The 21,362-nt window shown below is 40.8% G+C and overlaps 1 protein-coding gene across 8 annotated transcripts in view; it reads right to left on the reverse strand.

The window, feature by feature from the left end:
- Positions 1-21,362, reverse strand: part of LOC125459529 (leucine-rich repeat-containing protein 4C-like) — a 966,049-nt gene that overhangs the window by 361,300 nt on the left and 583,387 nt on the right. The gene's annotated exons all lie outside the window — the stretch shown is intronic.

Genomic DNA, 21,362 nt, shown 5'->3' on the forward strand with positions numbered 1-21,362 from the left:
AAATGAAACAATTTTGTTTTTAAAAAAGTTTCTATATCTTTCATGCAGTATTGATACGACTATTCATTTGCATGAGTATATCCCATTTTCAATAACTGTCAAAATAAGATTCTCTTCTATTTGCATTTCCCTTGTTGTTTACATATTACTTTTATATCCACCGAGATTGAATCTGTTCTCCAACTGACAAAAAAAATCACTACATTATTGGTTCTACCAAGGGGAAGATTTAACACTACTATATTTCTTCATATTTCCATTTGTATCTGGAAGTTTCAAGAGAAGTGTTGTAATTGAGATGCCTGACAATCTGAAAAAGATGTTAAATTCTGGCAGTATTTCTGGGCAATTTGAAATCAGTGACTATAGGCTGGTTGAATCAGCACAGCGTTAATTAACTGCATGAGTCTTTCGTCTTTTCTGACAGATTTCCAGGTTATAAAAATACACAGTTATTAATACAAGTCGTTTCCGATTCAAGCCAACTTTGAAGTTGCTGCAAGTGAGGTGGCGGTCGTGTGGTTAAATCTGGGTGTTGTGAGGAAACTGGTCAAAGATTATAAAATATCTAATAGGAATATCAGTGGGTAGTTATGCTGTCATAAATTCTCTGCATTAGTACTCGTCTATGGCCTTACTGAGGCTAGCTGGTAAAGGATAACTATTCACTGTCTTAGCAGAAGAGGTTTGTTCTAGACTAATAACGAAATAGTTATTATACAGTTGTAGAATAGCAAGCTACATAGAGTAAGACTTTATTGTTAATTGCTAATGTAAATAAATACAAAGCACTGATAGCAGGCATGAATTTAAAGGAGAGAATTTAAAGTCTTTGGGGTATTATGGATGGACTGTTAATACAGAGGCCCAGGTAATGTTCTGGGAACCTGGGTTCAAATCCCACCATGGCAGATGGTAAAATTTGAATTCAATGAAAATCTGGAATTAAGAGTGTAGCAATGACCATATTGATTGTCAGGAAAAGCCCATCTGATTCAAAAATGTCCTTCAAGGAAGGAATCTGCATCCTTGCCTAGTGTGGGCTACATATGATTCCAAATTCACATCAATGGGGTTTGACCTTTAACTGCTCTACCAGAGATGCCCGCATCACTTCAATCATTCAAACAAAATGCCTAAGAAATACCAGACTTAACAGCAGAGGTAATAACATCTACAATAGACACCTCTCCAGAATTGGCCAGCTCCTTACAGAGACGCAGATTCATATGTCAGCGGGCAGCCCTATAAAAATGCTTCATATTAACTTTTTCAGACCAACTGCCTGAGGCAAGTTGAAAATTCAACATTTAGTGAAATTGAGATTAAATTAACCTGCCAGGTTGAAGCATTCCATATTTTGTGCATGCTATTCATTATAATCTCCTAAATCTTCAGAGCTGTGTAACTAAAAGTTGTCAACAGCAGCGCTCAAAGATGAGCCACCAAATTAAAAAAGTGAATTTTGCATTTAGAAGCTAATTTTACACATCTCATTTTTGTATATGAATTTGATGGTCTTCTGACAGTTTAGACAATACCCATCCGGACGTTATTCTTGAATAACAGATTATCCAAGAATAAATTAGAGATTTGCATGATGACGCACGAAGCAACCTCATGCACTTCCATAATCCTAAAGCCAATACTCTACTCCATGCATATCTGTTATGTATGTCGAGGCCTCACGTGGCATTAGATTACATATATTAGGATTATTGCTAGGCTCTGGTTTATCTGCCAGAATTCACAGAATCTTGGCCAGACTAGTGCAAAAGGTCGAAGAAATTAGACAGCAAAAATTGATATTGCATGTTTTGTTGCACGGGAGGTATATCTCATCCACAAAATGTGCCACCTACCCAAATCTGAACTAATCAATACATATGTTTCTGTTAATCACTGGCTGATTGCTGAAATTCACAGATAATTTTCAGATTGTGATTGTTCAAAATGAGGTTGTGTGAAATCTGGACCATAGCTTTCAGGATAAAGGAGAGCTAGGTGATTAAAATCTGAGAATGACTAAAAAATTACAGGAGGATGTTAATAAAGTTACAGATTGGGCAAAATATTGGCAAATGAAATTCAAGAGAGCTAAAAGTGAAGTGGTATATTTTGGTAGGAAGCATAGAGATGTTGCTTATTACTATGTACATCAGAACTGGATGTTCCAAAAAGAAAATCATACTGGACTCAAAACATTACTTCATTTCTCTGTCCACAGATGGTTCCAAATATACTGAGCTCATCCACTCATATAAACATCATGGCTCAAAGAGCAGGTCAGAGGCTGTGAATTCCACTCTGGGTAATTCACCTCCTGACTCCCCAAACATGTTTATAATCTTCAACATTCAAGTCAGCAATGTGCTGTAATATTTTACACTCCCTTGCCTTGATTGGTACAGCTTCAACAACCATCAGCAAGCACAACACCATTAAAACCAAAGTAATCCACTTGAGTGTCACCTCATCCACAATTTTAAACACTCACTCCATCCACCACTGATCATCACTGCGTGCTTTCTATGAAATGCCCCGCAATGATTCATTGAAGTTCCTTTGACAGCATCTTCCCAACTTGCAGCCTCTGTTACCCAGGAGAATAAGGACAGCAGGTTCTTAGGAACACTACTGTTTGTAGGTTCACCTCAAAGCCATGTATGGTCCTAATTTGGAACTATGTCATCATTCCTTCACTGTTGATAGCGTCAAAGTGCTGGAAATCCTTTCCTATAAACAATTCTATCAGATGGACGGTAGCGGTGCTTGGTGAAGGACAATTTGGAATGGGCAATAAAGACTGGCCTTACCAGCGCTGCCCACGTACCATCCCACTATGTTTATGACAGATGTCAGTTTGAAAGTACAATGGAGATTTAGGCTGAGTACAGAAGTTATATAGAATGTGTAAAAGCAAATAAAAGAAGCAAATAAAAGACACAAAAAAAGAGTATGAGAATAAACTGGCAGCCATTATAAAAGGAAATCCAAAGGTACTCTATCGATACATAATCATTAAGGGGTGGCTCAGTGGTTAGCACTACTACCTCTCAGCACTAGGGACCTGGGTTTGATTCCATCCTCTACGACTATCTGTGTGGAGTTTGCACATTCTCCTCATGTCTGCGTGGGTTTCCTCTGGGTGCTCTGGTTTCCTCCCACATTCCAAAGAAGTGCAAGTAGGTAGATTGGCTGTGCTAAATTGCCCATGGTGTTCAGGGATGTTGGGGTTATGGGGTTATCGGGGGATGGGTCTGGGTGGGATGCTCCAGGGATCAGTGTAGACTTCTTGGGCTGAAGGGCCTGTTTTCACACTGCAGGTATTCTATGAAGATTCTAATAGAAGGTAAAGTAGTGACAACTGAGCTAGTAAATGAATACTTTTCACATTGCTTTACAAACAAAGTAGATACTACTTAATTCATGACGAAAGAGAAAGTAATTCAGACACTAGAATGAGTTATAACAGATACCACTGAGGTATTGAATAGACCATCTGCACTTAAAGTTGACTAAGGACCAAGGCAAGATGAAATGGACCCAAGGAAACTAACAGAAGTAAAGAGGTCAAAGTGTACATTGTGAAAACACAAGCCATATTATTTCATATTTTGTTAGACTCGGTAGTGGTGCCAGAGGACTGGCAATTGCAAATATTACAGTTCACTCAGACAAAGAGAAGTTCAGAAACAAAATCAGAAATTGCTGGAAAATACTCAGCATCTGTAGAGAGAAGGCAGGTTTAAAGGTTTGGATACAATGACTCTTCAGCTCTGAGATTGCTTCTAATTCCAAGCCTCTGCAGTTCTTCTTTTCATTTAGAAATCTAGCAACAGCAGGTCAATCAATTAAACAACAGTGGTAGGAAGACATTGAGAAACAATAATTCAGCACAACTGATATTTACATAGGCCAATGTAGGTTAATTAAGATAAACCAGTATGGAGGTGTATTTGGTCAAAGCAGCAAAAATAATATGAGCAAAGCATCTTTACATAGAGAATTGGTAAAGTCTGGAACATGTGATGGAAGAGGGTTCAAAAAAGAATTAGTCTGTAATTGAAAACAAACAATGGCAATATTAAGGGGAAAAAGCAGGCAAATGACGTTAATTAAAGCGTTCATTTGGAAACCTGGTGCATACATGATAGCTCAAAGTCTTCTATGTTGTAAATATTCTGTGAGATTTTATAATGAAAGAATTAAAACAAACTTGCATGTTGCAAGTATGGGTGGGAGAGAGGAACGTAAATTTCTGAAGAATGCACCACAGGTTCAGAAGGTCTTCAAAAACAAACAAATCAAGTCTATTTATCTGAATAAAATTAACATGTAGGGAAGATATTCTAAACCTACTCATCATATCTGATAGAGATATAGGGACACGGGGGAGGATTCAGAGGAGATCTACAAGGAACCACACCATCAAAGGACAAACATATGAGGAAAGGTTTCAGGGGGTGGATACTGAAGGGTTGTTTTCCCTATCTTGGGAATTTAGAGGAAGGGAGCACAATCTTAAACAAAGTGCTTGGTTAACAACGAAATGTGGTACAATAACTTCACTTGGATGTTGAGAAGCTTTATTATATCTACCACAGAGGGCAATGGGATGCACTGGAATTCAATATATTTTTGATTGAAATTGACAGATATACAGTCTTGTAATCAAGGAAAACATGGAGAAGGCAGGAAAATTGCATTAAAGCTTGAGATCACCCATGATCATACTGAATGACAAAGAGGGTTGGAGGGTCAATAGGGCCTTCACTTGCCCTGAGTTCTTTTGTGCACTTTTCTCTTGAAATAGAAAGTTTGAGTGGAGACCTGATAAAGAGTGGAAGACCATATGAGAAAGGAGCCGAACTAGGCTGTTTGCCCCATTGAGCTTGTGATGCCATTTGATCATGGCCGATGTGGTTCCCAAAGTCTATTCTACTGCCCTCTCCCCTTTGATCTCCATTCTAATCAAGAACCTATCTCTATCTAAAATGAATGAAAGATTTTGACAGATGGATGCAGAGACAATGTTTCATCTTATGAGGAAGAACATAAGTTGAGGCCTCAACTGAAGACCAAGAAATCAAAAAGGGAATTCAGAAAAATAAAATATGTTCCCATTTATTGGTGAGACTGCGTAACCATTATCACACAGGAAATAGTTGGTGCAAATAGGACAGGTGCATTTGAACAATGAACAGTTTAGCACAGCAGAGGAACAGGTTCTTCTGTTCATCAAGACTGCACTGACTCATGATGCCTTTTTAAACTAAAAACCTTTTGCCTCTATGCTGTCTGTATCCCTCTGTTCCCTGCTTGTTCAAGTTGCCTTGTAAACTTTGCTATTACTTCTGCCTCCGCTAGCAACTTTGGCAGCATGGTAGCTCAATGTTTACCACTGCTGCCTCATAGCAGTAGAGACCTGCGTTCAATTCCAGCCTTAGGTGACTGGCTGTGTGGAGTTTGCACATTCTCCCTACGTCTATGCGAGTTTCCATTGGGTGCTCCAGTTTCCTCCCACAGTCCGAAGATGTGTACACTCGATGGCTGAGCCATGACAAATGTGTGTTTCCAGGGTAGAACAGGAGGCTGGGTCTAGATGGGATACTCTTCGGAGGGTTTGTGCAGACTTGAAGGGCTGAAGGCCCTCTTTATCCGCTGTAAAGTTTGTATGATTCTACCTCCTCTAGAAGCACATTTGAGCAGTTATAAGTTCACACTCTAATTCGTTCATTAATCCCACTCAAAGAAGCCCCACGAACAGCTGATCTGGGATATGAAAAAATTTACAAAGGTACATCAACAAATGATTTTCAGAGATGGGCACAAAAACACATTATTCAAGAAGAGATGGTTTTACACTGAGTCAAGTCCTTATCGTATTAGTAATCCTTAAAGTGAATGTTCCAATATAGCATTATTTACCTTTTTTGAATTTTTAGCTTCGGCAGATATATAGTTCCGGAGGATTCATGAAGATAAAGCATATTTTTCCTGTTTTATCGCTGCAGTACCAAACATAGCATAATTTTGATTAAGTGTTTAATAATTTCCACAGAAAACCAATACTTCAAAGCATTTGTCATACTTAAAATCCTACCAATAGTGCTTGGGATCATTACTGAAGTTAAATAGCCTTGCACAATGCTGTGGTAATTTGACACGAGAATTTAAGTAAACAAGATCAATTAATTGTTTAGCAAGTGTTATTGCCAGAAAAATGATCACAAAAGAGCATTTAAGTTGTTATTAAAAAGTAATATGGGAAGACTTTGTTTAAAATTATACATGTAGGACTCTGGCTATAACAGATATAAATGGACATTTATTTTAAAATTCTCACATTTGATGTCACAGTTAGTTTCATTGGTGTATCTGAGTTGGACACACAATTTTAAATGAATAAGCTAGGAACAAAATTAAGTCCCGTGGCTGATAAATTTTTAGATATTCCAACAGGGCTAAGCTCTTTGGATAAAGTATTAAAATTGGGAGCTATCTGACTACAAGACTCCACACATTTTTGCAATGGAAGCCATTCTGGAACCAATTTAGTGCACAATTTAGTGCACCATCCACAAAATGGTTACACAAACACAGGGGATACCAAACTGAGACTGTGAGAATTCTTTGCAGAACATCTCTGTTCAGTCTGTAAGAATGACCCCAAGCTCTCAGTTGCCTGTCATATTAATTCTTCACCATTCTCCTACTCTGTCCCATATGCCCTTGATCTGCTAAAGCATTCCTATGCTGCTCAATGGAAGTTTGACAAGCAGCATTTCATTTTTTGACTGGGTACTTTATAGCCTTCTGAACACAACATTGAGTTCAACAATTTTAAATCATAATCTTTAGCTACCATTTTGTAATTTTCCCTTCTGTTTGTTTGTTTCCTTATTTGCTTTTATTTACTTCTAAATCACTTACCACTTGGAATGTTGTCATCCTGCCACTTACATATGATTCAGATTTTTTGCTCATTTACATTCCCATTCCCTTGCAAACATTTCAAAATGTTTTGCACCACAAAACATTTTGAAATGTAATCATTTCCTATTCTCCACAATACAGTCCTTTCCTTATTTCCTTCAACTACCTCTCATCTTCTCAGAACCTATCACAAAATTTGGCAATGGGTGGAATCTTTTCGAGCCTTGACCTGAATGGGCTATGTTGACAAATCTGGAGAATCATGAGACTTCCAGCAGGGGCTGTCTCAATATCAAGAGCAACTAGCTACATTTTCCAATTTATTTCCTGGCATTGAGTTACAATTCCTAAAAGGCAATAGCGCGATGTCTACAAACAGGGATCATTGTTTGTTCACAGCTACATTATCACACAATCTTGCATCAAACATTTGCAATTTGCTATTCCACCACCCTGCCATGAGGAAACTAGACATTAATAATTCTCAACATGGAAGTCAATACATGCACCTAGCCACTCCAGTTTGCCATTTGCACCTCAGCATAGAACAGAATAGCCTTTATTGTCACATATATTCAATGAGTATCATGAAAAGTTGAAACATTGCCAATTACAGCGCTGGCTTAGATACAAAAGTACCCGGGCACAGCTTCTTTATTGACAAGATTTAGACAATACATAAATAAAATGTCTCGTATTATGGAATAAAAGTTCAGGGCAGCAGCCCACACTGGTAATTAGCTTCCACTCTGCATTGGTCCTGGCTCCACACTGTGCCCGTGACATGCCTCGCCAGGAGGTCCCGATGGGAGGTGGCCGCTGCACTAGGCCAGGAAGACATCACACCAAGTGGGGGTGCTGCAATGCCAGGCTGGGAGCTGTCATGTCAATGCCAGGAGGTCACCACGCCAACTCAGGGAAGCCACCACGCCAATGCCGGGAGGTCACTATACCAATTCGGGAGCCCTGCTGTGTCAGGCCAGGAGTCATCATGTCAATGCAAGGAGGTCGTCATGTCAATGCTGGGAGGTCACCACACCAACACCGGGAGGGCACCACACCAACACTGGGAGGTCACCATGCCAACATGGGAGTGCTTCTGTCCCAGGCCGGGAGTCATCTCTGGAGGCAGGAAATCATCACTCAGGAGGTCAGATATATTTGCAGGGGGCTAGGAGTTGAAGAGCCATAAAAATGTAAAAAAAAAGCACAAGGAGGGAGAACAAGGGAAGAGAAAGAATAAAAGAAGAAGAGTGGGCAGAGTGGATCAGTTCTAGATGGAGCATCCTATTCTGCTGCCATCTAGGACAGCAGGCAACAACATCTCAGAGATGGTCCATTGGAACAGGCTGCACATATCCCTCATCCATGGAACACTGGCATCAGACCACCTGCCAACAACTCAACCCTCTTCAACCAGCAGGGTTCTTCTGCACTTTAAAGTTGCACTAAACTGAATCCGTCTGAGGGTTCATGACATGCTGGCTGGTTTTATGTCTGCACTAAAGGGATGGCAACTTAGGACTTATGAGTCTGGAAGTTTTGAATGAAGGGACAATGTGCAAAAAGCCAAAGCACGGTAAGGGAGAGATGCTATGAGCATCGTAATTGCAAAATCCATCATTTTCCTCTCTGCGTCAGGAATCTCATTTCTCTGTCTTCACTGCATTTTACTGACTACCTCATCTTTATCACCTTGTTCAGAAGCTGGGGGAGTTCTGCACTAACTGTTCCCTCAGTTTTGATCAAATGTCACGGACCTGAAATGCTAACTCTGATCCTGTCTCTGCAGATACCACCTGACCTGCTGACAATTTCCAGCTTTACCTGTTTGTATTTCAGAATTTCAGCATTCACAGTATTCTGCTCTAGTGTTGTTACTTTGTACTTGATTTCAGAATATGGCATGCAAAATAAAATTCTTGAAGTACTTCAGAACCAAGAGATTAGCAAGCATGAGGAAACGAAAAGATCAAATTAGTATGAGCAAAACAAAACATTGCAGAAATAAATGCAACAAAAAAAAACAATAAATTCATTGGACCTGCTGTCCACATGCTATTTGTTTTAAACAAGTGCCTACAGCAATAATGGATGCATTAGGTTTGATCTTCTAGAATTCCCTAGACCTATATGTTCCCAACACTTTAGAAGGCGGTATCCTGCTATTTAAAACCCTATTATTCACACGAAGAACAGAGAAAACAGGGAATTATAGGTGAGTCAGCAATAGAATAGAAATGCAAGAATCTATTATTTTAAGGTACTGTAGCAGAGTGCTTAGGAGATCATAGTATGATTAGGCAGAGTCAGCATGTATGTATGAAATATAAACTGTGGTTAAAAATCTGTTTGATCCTTTTAAGGATACAACAAGCAAGATGCTTTGGTAAAGTCAGTAGATGTAGTAAATCTAAAACTTCAAAAATACGTTTTGATTTTCAAGAAAAAGGAAATGGTGTCACAGTGGTAATATTGGATTTATAGATTACATTTTTACTTTTGTCACTAAGTAAATGCACCTCCCCACCCTGCCCATTAATGACACAATTAAGTCTTTAGAGAATCTCCTTGTATCACACTCCGAGTTTGAGTAATTTCTGAAGGTAGGAACTTCTCAATCAAACTCGTCAACCATTATAAAGAAGAGTTAGAAGAAGACAATGATGTGAACCACTTTCTTTCACCATTGGAGGTGGACAGGCCATTTAATTAGCTGAGCTAATGTCAAACATGAATCCCTGCCATTTTCCTGGTCTCCAGTTGCAGTAAGTTCTAGGTACATTATGGGACGGGCCACAGCTGACCATCCTGGGGAACTGCTAATTGAAATCTGTAAGTTTCCAATTACAGACCATCCCCTTGTCACTGCTGGGATTAATCCAACAACAGGCAGGCCTTTCATTGAACAAATTTTGAAAATGTGGGGCTTTTTTCACAAAATTGATAAACCTGACATTCCAAGAAAGTAAGATTATCTTTTTTCATGTCAGTGAGGCTGTTCAACAGTAATTCTGAATTTAAGCTTCCAGTTATACATTGTTCACTGGTTTGTAACTTATTTAAAGGTTTATGTAATGAGGCCAACAGCATTTAAACATAAATATTTGTGAAGTCACTGAGTTTTTAGGGGTTATCCTCTGCTGGGAATTTGGGAGGGTGGGAAATAGAGGTCTCAATATTTTACAGAAGTTCTAATCACTGATAGCTGCTTTGAGATTGTTCTATGCATCTGTAACCTCCTGCATTTTGTTTCAGTTTTATTAGAGTAATGATTCCAATCACTATCAGGCTTGTCTAAACCTATGGGGTTAGTAATAACATCAAGAGCAGTCACCAACATCAGTGTAGGTCTGTCTAACAGCCCCAGCCCCAGAGAACTGATGAGGATGAAGATGACACTGGAAGAATCAAGTAGGTCCAGGATAAGTGAAATTTGCTCTTTGTCTGTCTGTACCGTTGGATTACATTTAATCTAAATTGCTGTTACTAATGTAAAGAAGGAAGAACAGAAGGAAGCCCAGAAGAATCAGTTGCACGTCATTATTATCTGAGATCAACGCAGGAAAGCTCCAGCATTATCCAACACCAGCTTTCCAGCCGGAACGCCTCCCAGCCTCAGGGTGCTGTGCACCCACTGCCCATCCCATCACTCTGGGCTGCAGCAGGTGCCTTCAGGCCCCAGTCCCAAACAGCCATAGCTGAGAGTGCAGCGGAAAGTCGCAGAAGAAAGAAATGCCAGGAAATGCAGCAAGAGAGGGCAGCCCTTTATTTTAGCTTGAGGAGAAATCAAAAAGTTGAAAATGCATTCTCAGAGTTAGATAAGTTTATCAATAGCTTGATTGTGCAACTGCTGCATGTGATGATCCACTGACCTCCCAGAATAGAGCTTGAATGATTTTACTACATTGACGTTTGAAACATTGACTGCATTAAGGTAAAAACTCCCCTGACTGCTCGACTTCAGACACACAGCCACAGATCTATGCTCCAGGACCGATGGCAAAGTAGGACTCTAAGGACACCATGCACTTGTTTAACAGAATTTGGTGACTGTGAGTGCCACAGGGCTGACTTTATGCCCCTATTTCATTCAGCTTAGTGATATTAATCTCTCCTTCACTCTCTTACAGTTGCTGTTACTGGGTGGGAACATGGACAAATCTGAAATTCAATCCACAGCCAAAGAACAACTCACAGAAGTGTAGTGCTTGGCTGTTGCAATCTGGGAATCTGAGACAATCTGTGGAAAGATGTTGGTCTCTAGCAGACTGTGCCCATGGTTTAGGAGCAGTGGGAGCAATGTGAAACCATTTAAGTGCTGTGAAAGGTATCCATTCAATTTACGTGTTCTCTGATAGACCTTTGTACCTTTGTTGCTGTTTCTCATGCACTGTGTCTATCTTAGTTAAATAACTTAGTCACTAATTCTTTTGTTTTACCCACCCACGAACATACTTCATATGCAACCTCCACATCCAAGGGATAAAAAGGAAGAACACAAGGGAGCTGATAAAATGAACAGCTGCATCTCTGATAAAATTCAAGATCTAAACAAGAAGCTATATTCCACAGAGAAAACTAAGGTCTTCATTTATTTTATTGATTCGCAGGATGTGGATGCCACTTACTAGGTGAACATTTATTGCCCATCCCTAATAGCCCAGAGGGCAGTTGAGACTCAAACGCATTGCTGTGAGTATGGAGTGACATGTAGACTAGGCTGGGTAGGGATGACGGTTTTCCTCCCCAAAGGATATTAGTGAACCGGATGGGTTTTTCCAACAATTGATCATGGATTCATGGTCATCATTAAACCTTTAATTCCAGACTCTTTACCCAATTCAAATTCCACCTGCTGCCATGGCAGGATTTAAATCTTGATCCTAGTACATTATCCTGGTTGCTGGATAAATAATCTATCGATAATACCACTGGGCCACTGCCTTCCCTAAAAAATCCTCTTTATGTGTTACAGAGATAGTAGGAACTGCTGACGCTGGAGAACCTGAGATAACACAGTATGAAGCTGGATGAACACAGCAGGCCAAGAGCATCAGAGGAGCAGGAAAGCTTAACGCTTCAGGTTGGGACCCTTCAAGAAGGGTCCTGACCCAAAATGTCAAGCTTTCCTGCTCCTCTGATGCTGTTTGGCCTGCTGTGTTCATCCAGCTTCACACCGTGCTATCTCTTTATGTGTTATATGGACATCAAGTATCATGACTTGTGCTTTCTTGTTTTCAGATGTTTATTCACTTAATTTGCAGTCACTTGTTCCATTAGCTACCTATCCCCTGAAAAAAGCAAAGCTAAACGATTAGTTTTATTGAGTAATAAAAGTTTGTAATTTATCTGTGAGTCACCTCCACTTCCTTGACATTGCCCAAATTTGTTGTACACGGCAATAACTTTGAGACAAATATCCCTTTTCTCATGAGTTGACCATATACAATGGACATTCAGCTTAAAATCATACTCAGGTAACTTTAATAAAATCATATGGATACTAGCAAGGTGCCTAAAGACAATCTCTTCACAAGCTCACTGTGAGCAATAGTCAACGGCCCAGGAAACCGACAGGTTCCTGGGATGAACTAAGGAACTATAGGTCAGTGAACCTGACATCTGTGGTTGTTTGTAATTAATTTCCACTTGCAGAGCCAATGATTAATCAGGGAGAGTCAACATGGCTTTGTCAGGGTGATTATTTCTGACAAGATTTGTTCGAGTTTTTCAACTAGATGTGTGTGGAAGAAGGTAAAAAGCCCATGAAATCCGGAGCAATTTGATAAATTATATCCAGAATTGGTTTTGTGACATAATACGTGGAGTAATGGTTGAAGATTGCTTGTGTGACTGGAGACCTGTGTGCAGTGGCATACCACTGGAACTCTTGATGTGTATCCTCATGATCTGGAGATGAATGTTGGAGGTTTTATCAGAAGTTCACAGATTACACAAAGATTATTGGTGTAGTAAATAGTGAGGAAAAAATTGTAAAACTACTGAATGATATAGACAGGCTGGACAGATGAGCAAAACAGTGACAAATGGAAGTTAATGTGAGGAGGTATGACATGATGCATAGTGAAAGGATTAACAAGGAAAGAGATCACATATTTAATAGTAGCACCCTAAGAAGTGCACAGGATCACAGGGATATTAATGTGTAACTCCGTAGATGTTTCAAGGCATTAGGTTTGTTGACAGAAGAGGAGAAGAACTAGGAGCAGAAGTGACAATCACACCTCTCAAACTTGTTCCACCATTTATACAATCATGGTCTCAATTTCATGATATAACATACTTCGATCAAGTTTGGAAAACCAGCATTTAACACAACTGTCTCCCAATTTACTGATATTGCATTATATTACTTCTTTCATTTTAATCTCAGGAGCTTCATCTGCATTTCAATGTATACTATGTTTCTCTCTCAAACACATTACAATGGCCGACCTATAAAACATCAACTGGTCTACCATCAAACATAGTCCATGGTCCGTCATTATTGCACAACAATTTAAAAATTCACTGTCATCCAATAGGGCATTGCAGTACAATTGTGTTGATTCTGGTAGATTGCAGAAGGCCAGGAATTGCATACAGGTTACACAAACCAAAGGGTAGATACTGAGAAAACAAGGTGTAGAGCTGGAGGAGCACAGCAGGCCAAGCAGCATCAGAGGAGCAGGAAGGCTGACATTTTGGGTCCAGTCCCTTTTTCAGGAAATTAGAAGGTTACATACTGTATCAGAGATAATAGGAACTGCAGAAGCTAGTGAATCAGAGATAACAAGGTGTAGAGCTAGATGAACACAGCAGGCCAAGCAGCATTTTAGGAGCAGGAAAGCTGATGTTTCAGGCCTAAACCCTTCATCAGAAATGGGTATTGTCATTGTTGGGGCCAAATTGGGAAGGTTGAATGTGGACTGTAGTCCATTGGGGATGATCTGGTTCCGTAGGCAGGTACTAAGAAAGGTGATATGGCTGGAGTACCTGGTTTGCTTCAGGACATGGTCGAGCAGTTTCAAGGCTGAAGAGATTACAAGTGAGTTGCAGTGGGAGAGAGGTCCCTTGAGGTTTGTCCAGAGGGAAGAGGGTAACTCCTCCAAGTAGATACTGTTTGGCTTTGCTAATTTTCAGGGGACTGTAAACTTACAGAAGTAAGTCTTTTCGGATGACAGTGGACTTTTTGAGGATCTTCACATGTAAACTGGATTGGTTCCAGACTGGCATAGGTTAAAATCTTTTAAAAATTTAGGTGAAATTCCAAGCATCAATGAGGTCTTCTAGACTAGTGACATCTATTTATTGAAATGCATTTCCATAATTAATTTTAATCTGTTTCTTGCCTCTTTTTAGAGGTCCATAGGAAAAGTTTAATCATTTTGTGAGCTATTATAATTAGGTGGATTGCGCTTGAATGGAACAGTAATCATTTGCTGCTCATTAATTTCATACGTGACATCCCAAATATTATTGCGTGAGTGGTAGATTGTGATTGTACTGGTAGACCAGGGATCATGCATAAAACTAACTCAAATGGAGCTTAGATTAGATTAGATTCCCTACAGTGTGGAAACAGGCCCTTTGGCCCAACAAGTCCACAGCACCTCTTGGAGCATCCCACCCAGACCCATCCCCCCTGAGCACCACAGGCAGTTTAGCATGGTCAATCCACTAGCCTGCACATTGTTGGACTGTGGGACGAAACTGGAGCACCTGGAAAAAAACCCCATGCAGACACAGGGAGAATGTGCAAACTCTGCACAGACAGTTGCCTGAGGCTGGAATTGAACCCAGGTCCCCAGGGCTGTGAGGCTGCAGTGCTAACCATTGAGCCACCGTGCTGCCGGGCCATAGAGCTAAGTAAGATAAGAAATGTTTCAAACCGTAATTGTCCCTGCTTGAAACTTTATCGAACATATCTGCTCCTCATAAAATTCCTTCTCAGGTCTCCATATCTGCCTTCGACAACGTACTGCAAAATGTTTGAGACTAGGGCGCATATTTTTAAAGTGAGAGGAGAAAGATTTAAAATCCTTGAGGGGTATTTTTGTTTTACACAGAGGGTGGTTCTTGGGTGAAATGAACTTCCAGAGGGAGTGATGGACACAGGCATAGTTACAACATTTAAAAGATGTTTGGGTAAGTGTGTAAATAAGAAATGTCTAGAGGGAGGTGGGGCTAGTTATGTTTGTGATTATGGTTGGCATGGACTGGTTAGACCAAAAGGTCTGTTTCTGTGATGTATGAATCTATAAATCTGTGACTCTAAACCCTATCAGAGGAACACTGGGTGGAGCTCTACGCTGGGATAGAGTCCCAGTCCCCTCGATTAAATTCCAGGAGCCAGCCTGCATCTGTTTGGCTCTGTATGCCAAAGGGGTCAGGCTGCTGGTGTCAAAGGTTAAAAATGGAGATATCACAAATAGCTGGGGAAGATGACCTTTCGATTGGCACACAGAATACTCCCAACCACACTGTTCTGCGCCTTCCCCCACCCATTTCCAAAACTGCCAACATAATGTGATAGGCTGAACTCTGATGCTGGGCTCTCCGTCACTGCATGTGTAATCCTGGCAATGGCAGAAGATGGTTCTTCAAAGGCACTGATTGCCCCTTTAAGGACTTCAGTTGGTCCTAGGGTGGGTAGTCCTCTAGACACCACCTTCTGCTACTGGAACTGCATTGGGGTGGTTGCAGTCATAGACGGGTAGGTGCCAAGATAAATGGGAGTCAGTTTTATCATATTATCCCCATATCTTCCCTTACAGGAAAGAACACAAGAGGTAGCAGCACAAGTAGACAGCACTGATACTGCATTACCATTCAACCTCAGCTGATCTTGAGCTTCCATCCCACTTTGCTGCTCACTCCTCACATTCTTTTAATTGCCCAGGAGAACAAAATTCCCTAAGTTGCTGGTAAAGCTCAGCAGGTCTGGCAGCACCTGTGGAGAAAAACGTCAGAATTAACATTTCGGGCCCGGTGACCCTTCCTCAGAACTGGGCCCGAAATATTCACTCTGATTTTTTCTCCAAAGATGCTGCCGGATCTACTGAGTTTTTCCAGCAACTTCTGTTTTTGTTCCTGATTTACAGCATATGCAGTTCTCTCAGTTTTTAGAACAAAATTCCATCTATTTCAGCCTTGAAAGCATTCAATAAAGGAGTGTCCTCAACTCTACGGGGCAGGGAATTCTAAAGATTAAGAACTCCTTGAGGAACGTTCCCTTTAAGCTATGCAGCCAGGCAGCTACAGGGAAGACCCACACTTGTCACACTCATGCTGATGAATGGTTTCTGCCGCTGGAAACCTTTGATGTATGTGGATGCCTGAGGTCTGCACAACGTCAAAAAAAAACTTCAGTTGTTCTTCAGCAAATAACTTTCTCCTCATTTTCAATCTTAAATGATCAACCCTTTTTCCTCACATAGTATGCCCATGTTCTAGATTCCCCAGCCAGGGGTAAACAAGCTCTCTTCCTACACTTTAAGTGCCTTCAAAATCTTCATGTTTCAATGAAACCACCGGGGAACCATAAATTTCAATTCTTTTGATGAGATGACACAGATCTGGCGATTGATTTTCCCCAAAAGATCAAGCAATTCCCTAAAGTGCTCTAACACAGTCTAATATTGGAATAGACAGTAAATGCCTCATGTGTTTGAAGCATAGCCCTCTGAACACACTGTTAAGCTTCTATTTATTTTACATTTTAGAATTTTATTTGAACAAAATTGTGAAATGTGGCCTAATAGCAGATGGGAGGCATGAATGGTTGTCATGCACATTTATTTCCTAAGCAATAAACCAGTTTAGGGAACAAAGAAAAAACAAATATGGAATGACGGTGCCATTTCCAGGAGCTCTAACTTAATGTTACTGGCTTCTGAAGCAGAAAACAAGCCATATGTTATTGCTTGGAATGGAGTTTCCACTGAGATGAATGAGACAGATATCTGTGTGTGTGTGTGTGTGTGTGTGTGTGTGTGTGTGTGTGTGTATCTGCATATGGGAGTGAATGTGTGCGAATGCATGTATGTGTGAGTATGTGCATACGTGTGCATGTATGATTTTCTGCATGTGCAAGTGAAAATTTGAAAAAAATAACTTAAATTAAGAAAGCCAACAGGGCCATAGAGAAGTGAAAAGCTAATGAAGGTTTTTTTTAAATTAGTTATTCATTCATGGGATGAGGGCATTGCTGACCAGGCAGCATTTATTGCCCATTGAGTAGTTAGTTAAGAGTCATCCACATTGCAGTGGGTCCGGAGTCACATGTAGGCCAGATGGGTCAAGAATAACAGTTTCTTTCCCTAAAGGACATTACTGATCCAGATCGGCTTTTCCTGACAATTGATTCACAATCAACATTAGATACGTAACTCTAGGCGTTTATTGAATTCAAATTCCACCATCTGCCATGGCAGAATTTGAACCCAAGCCCCAAAAAGGTCGTCTGGTCTTTGTAGTAATAGTCCAGCATAATACCACTCAACCATCACCTCCCCTGTGAATTCCTGAATGAAGGATGCTTGCCAAGAGATAGATAATTAAAGAGCTATCAATGCATGTACATTGTGAGAAACAGTGAGGGAATGTGAGACGAAAAGAAAATCAGAGGGTATTAGAGAAAGCAAAGTAACATGGAAAAGAGAGAAAAAAAAGGTACTGTGAGAGAGGGAGCAATAAAGGAAAAGAGTAACAAAACTACAACAGAATAATCTCAGTGAGATAAAGTTTAGATGATATAATATGTAAGAGAGATTGAAACTTGGGGAATGAGAAGGGGCATTAATGCAAGTGAAGGGGGGAAAGGGTATGTGATGGGAAAGAATAGACTCGCTAAAATGGGGAAAATATGAGAGGAGGGAAGACACCAGAAAGAGGGGAAATATTTATGCAGCGAGTTGGGGATAGGACAAGAACGCAAAAGGTTGGACAAATAATTTAAAAAAGGAAAGAAAGTGTAAGAAAGAGTGAATGAGGAAACATTACAAGACAATGGTTCAAGGGGCAAGGAGAGAATGTGAGCAAACAGAATAAATTTGAGAATGGGGTAACGTATAAGGGTTCACAAAACTATATTGATAAATAAGACAGGTGCTTGGCGAGTCACTTTGTTGCATCCTGACTGGAATGCAATATTCTTTATTTAGACGGAAGTAGATGCTAATAGGGTTCATATTTTTAAAAAAGAATGTGGGCAGGGATAGAAAGATGGATTACTAAAGGCATTATCACCTTGACGGTTAATAGACAACGTGCCCAAAGCCATCATTTAGCCTTCTAATTCTGCCATCTTGCTACCCTTAGGCCCGAAGGAGCTCAAGCTGATGAGGGTATACTTACCTCGGAGCAGGATATTCTCAGAATGCTTGAGGCTCTAGATATAAACATCCCACAATGTTGCCTGACCAAACCTCCAAGAACAATGGCCTCCAATGCAAAACATGCACTCTCTATTCCAGCTGCAGCTCTTGGGACTACACTAAGGTGTACTGGGAGGGAAAGAAGATAATTTTCTGGGATACATAAGTAATGTGGGTCTTTGTAAATATATTATCGATTTGTTGATATAGGTTCACATATCATCAGCAGCTGTGTGCGTGAACGACTGTCCTCACCAAAACTACAAGATTAAAGGTACAGATCCCAAACATGATTAATGGGATATGAGATTCTATAGTCCAAGATGTAAAGTGAGCAGCTCCTTAGCTAATTTGGAAGGTGATGGCCACTTTGGCAGCGAAATGCAATGATTCCAGGCCACAATAATTGATTGCCATAATTGGCAATGATTCCTCATGTTGAAAGATTTGGTCAAAATTACTTGGGGTCTGGATTTGGTCACCATAAAGTAGGCTAATACCTAAAGCTCATATAGCATGTAGTGCAAGCATGTGTCTTTTAGCTGAACTGAATGGATGCCTGTGCTTTGATGGGCCTGACATCACTTGGAAGTAAAGCCCCCTCTCACAGGGAATGAAACAGTGGCCCTGCTCGCTCTGGGTGTGGACACACCTACTTTAATCTTCATTGTGCACATGTCATTTACAGCACAATGGAAGGAAGCAGAGGTCACACATCCCACAGAGAGTTTCAGGCTCAGTTTCTTACTCTTGGTGAACCCCTAAAATGTACACAATCCCGTCTTGCTAGCCATTCCAGACAACTCCCAAGACTTTGAACATTCTCACATTCTGACCTACCTTGCCTATCGAAATCTTCATCTTATTACTTTAAACCCCTGACCCAGGCATATCAAGTATACACAAAAGAAAAGAGGAGTATACTGTCCCCACTGAAGAAGCCAGAGTGCTGCTGACTGTTAATGGATGATCAGTCCCCTGACTGATATCTGTACAGCTCGCCAACTGACTTTCCACGACTTGCTGGACTGGCCGCATTGGACCCACAAGGCTCACTCCCCAGACTATAGAGGTAATATCTTCTTCACCAACACTACCCAAAATCTTTAGCTGACCGTGCCCAAGCCCCTTGACCAATATTGGAAACTATGCTTGACTTACTATGCCAGGACCCCCTGACTTAACAATATTAAAGATTACTGAATAAAAGCCGAAGGAACCGCAGATGCTGGAAATCAGAATCAAAAGCAGAAATTGTTGGAAAAGCTCAGCCGCACCTGCCAGCTTCTGTGGAGATAATTCCGAGTTAATGTTTTGGGTCAGGTGACCCTTCTTCAGAAACGTTAGCTCTGCTTTGTCAGTGATGTTGCCAGACCTGTTGTGCTTTTCCAGCAATTTCTGGTTTTGTATCTGAGGATTGCTTCCTTTAGGCTTTGAGACATGGCAATTTAGTTGAAGGGCAGGCAACGTATAAGCAAGCATATGGTTGGCACATGGCACACAGGTGAGATTGACGTAGCACGGTGCCTCGCAACAATAAGTTGGGGCAGGTGGGTTTGAGTTATAAGGAGAGGCCGGGACTTTTATTCACTGGAGCATAGGGGATGGAGGGGTGAGCTTATTGAGGTTTTTAAGTTCATGCAGGATATAGCAAAGGTCTTTTCCCTAGCGTAGGAAATTACAAAACTAGATGGCACAATTTTACGGTAAAAGGAGAAAGATTTAAAAGCGACCTGAGAGTCAACTTTTTCACACAGAGAATGGTTTGTATGTGGAATGAACTGCCAGAGGAAGTGGTAGATGCAGGTACAATTACAACATGAGAAACATATTTGGACAGACGCATTAATATAAAAGGTTTAGAGAGGTATAGGCCAACAACAGGCAAATAGGATTAGTTTAGTTTGGTCAACTTGGCCAAAATGGATGAGTGGGACTGAAAAGTCTGTTTCTGTGCTGTATGACTCTATGACTGTATAAGCCCACCCAGTAGACAGATCATATTTGATAAGCATGATAAGATACCTGATTCTGTGTTTGTAGGAAAAGGCAAGTAAAAATACAATTACTGTGAGCTCTGGCTGGAGGGCGAAGTGCTAAAAATGCAAAGGAAGACCAGGAGAGCAGGGAGGCGGTGAGCATGAAATTAGGCACAGGGTAAGAGAGTGTTAATAGAGTGAGGAAGCAATCCTGGTCTGATCAATGAGTTGGTACCTGTCCTTGTATGAAATGTCCTGGCAGCATTAGTGCAAAAGACGTACCCACTGTACTCCAAAGCGCAGGCACTGAAGCACAGAACTGTAGTGTAAGTGGATTGGAGATTTGTCTTGAAAATGCATTGAGGCTGGTAAGTTTCAGGTGCCAACATTCGTGGATGGGACCTGCATGCGTTCACTGCCCATGCAGCATGCCCTAAAATGGTGGTGCCAAGGTTGAGTTCCAGAGGAGCAAGTGGTGCTTTGGGGTCACCAGGTCACTGCTTTGACTTTCTTGTTGGGAATTGTTGCTTTATAGTTTCTAACCAGTGGGTGGGAGACTGAGAAACAGCATTTCAATTAGCCAGAGATAGCAAGAACTAGAGATGCTGAAGTCAGAGTCGATATAGTGTGGAGCTGGAGGAGCACAGCAGGTCAGGCAGCATCAGAGGAGCAACAGTGTTGATGATTTTGGAAACCTGATGAAGGGTCTAGGCCTGAAACTCTCCTGCTTCTCTGATAGGCCTGACCTGCTGTGTTACTTCAGCTCCACACTATATTGACTCTAACAGATGGATTAGCTAATGCATGCAAATAGGGTGCTCACTCAGCCGTGAGAATCTTATCTCACCATTCAACGTTTGTCCCATGTTCCAACCACTCTGCTCTTGATGCCCAGGAGCTTCTGTTTGAACATCTCACAAAATTTTCAAAAAACTTTCTCATCATGGCCTACATTGTTTTAGGACTGGGAAAATTCCTTCCAGAGTATTTCAGAGCAAGAGTCATACTTTTGAAATTTAGATGCTGCAGTAATGTCGGAAATGTGGCAACCAACTTGGACAAA

Source organism: Stegostoma tigrinum, chromosome 17 (genome assembly GCF_030684315.1).
Source record: "Stegostoma tigrinum isolate sSteTig4 chromosome 17, sSteTig4.hap1, whole genome shotgun sequence".
Classification (NCBI taxonomy): Eukaryota; Metazoa; Chordata; class Chondrichthyes; order Orectolobiformes; family Stegostomatidae; genus Stegostoma; species Stegostoma tigrinum.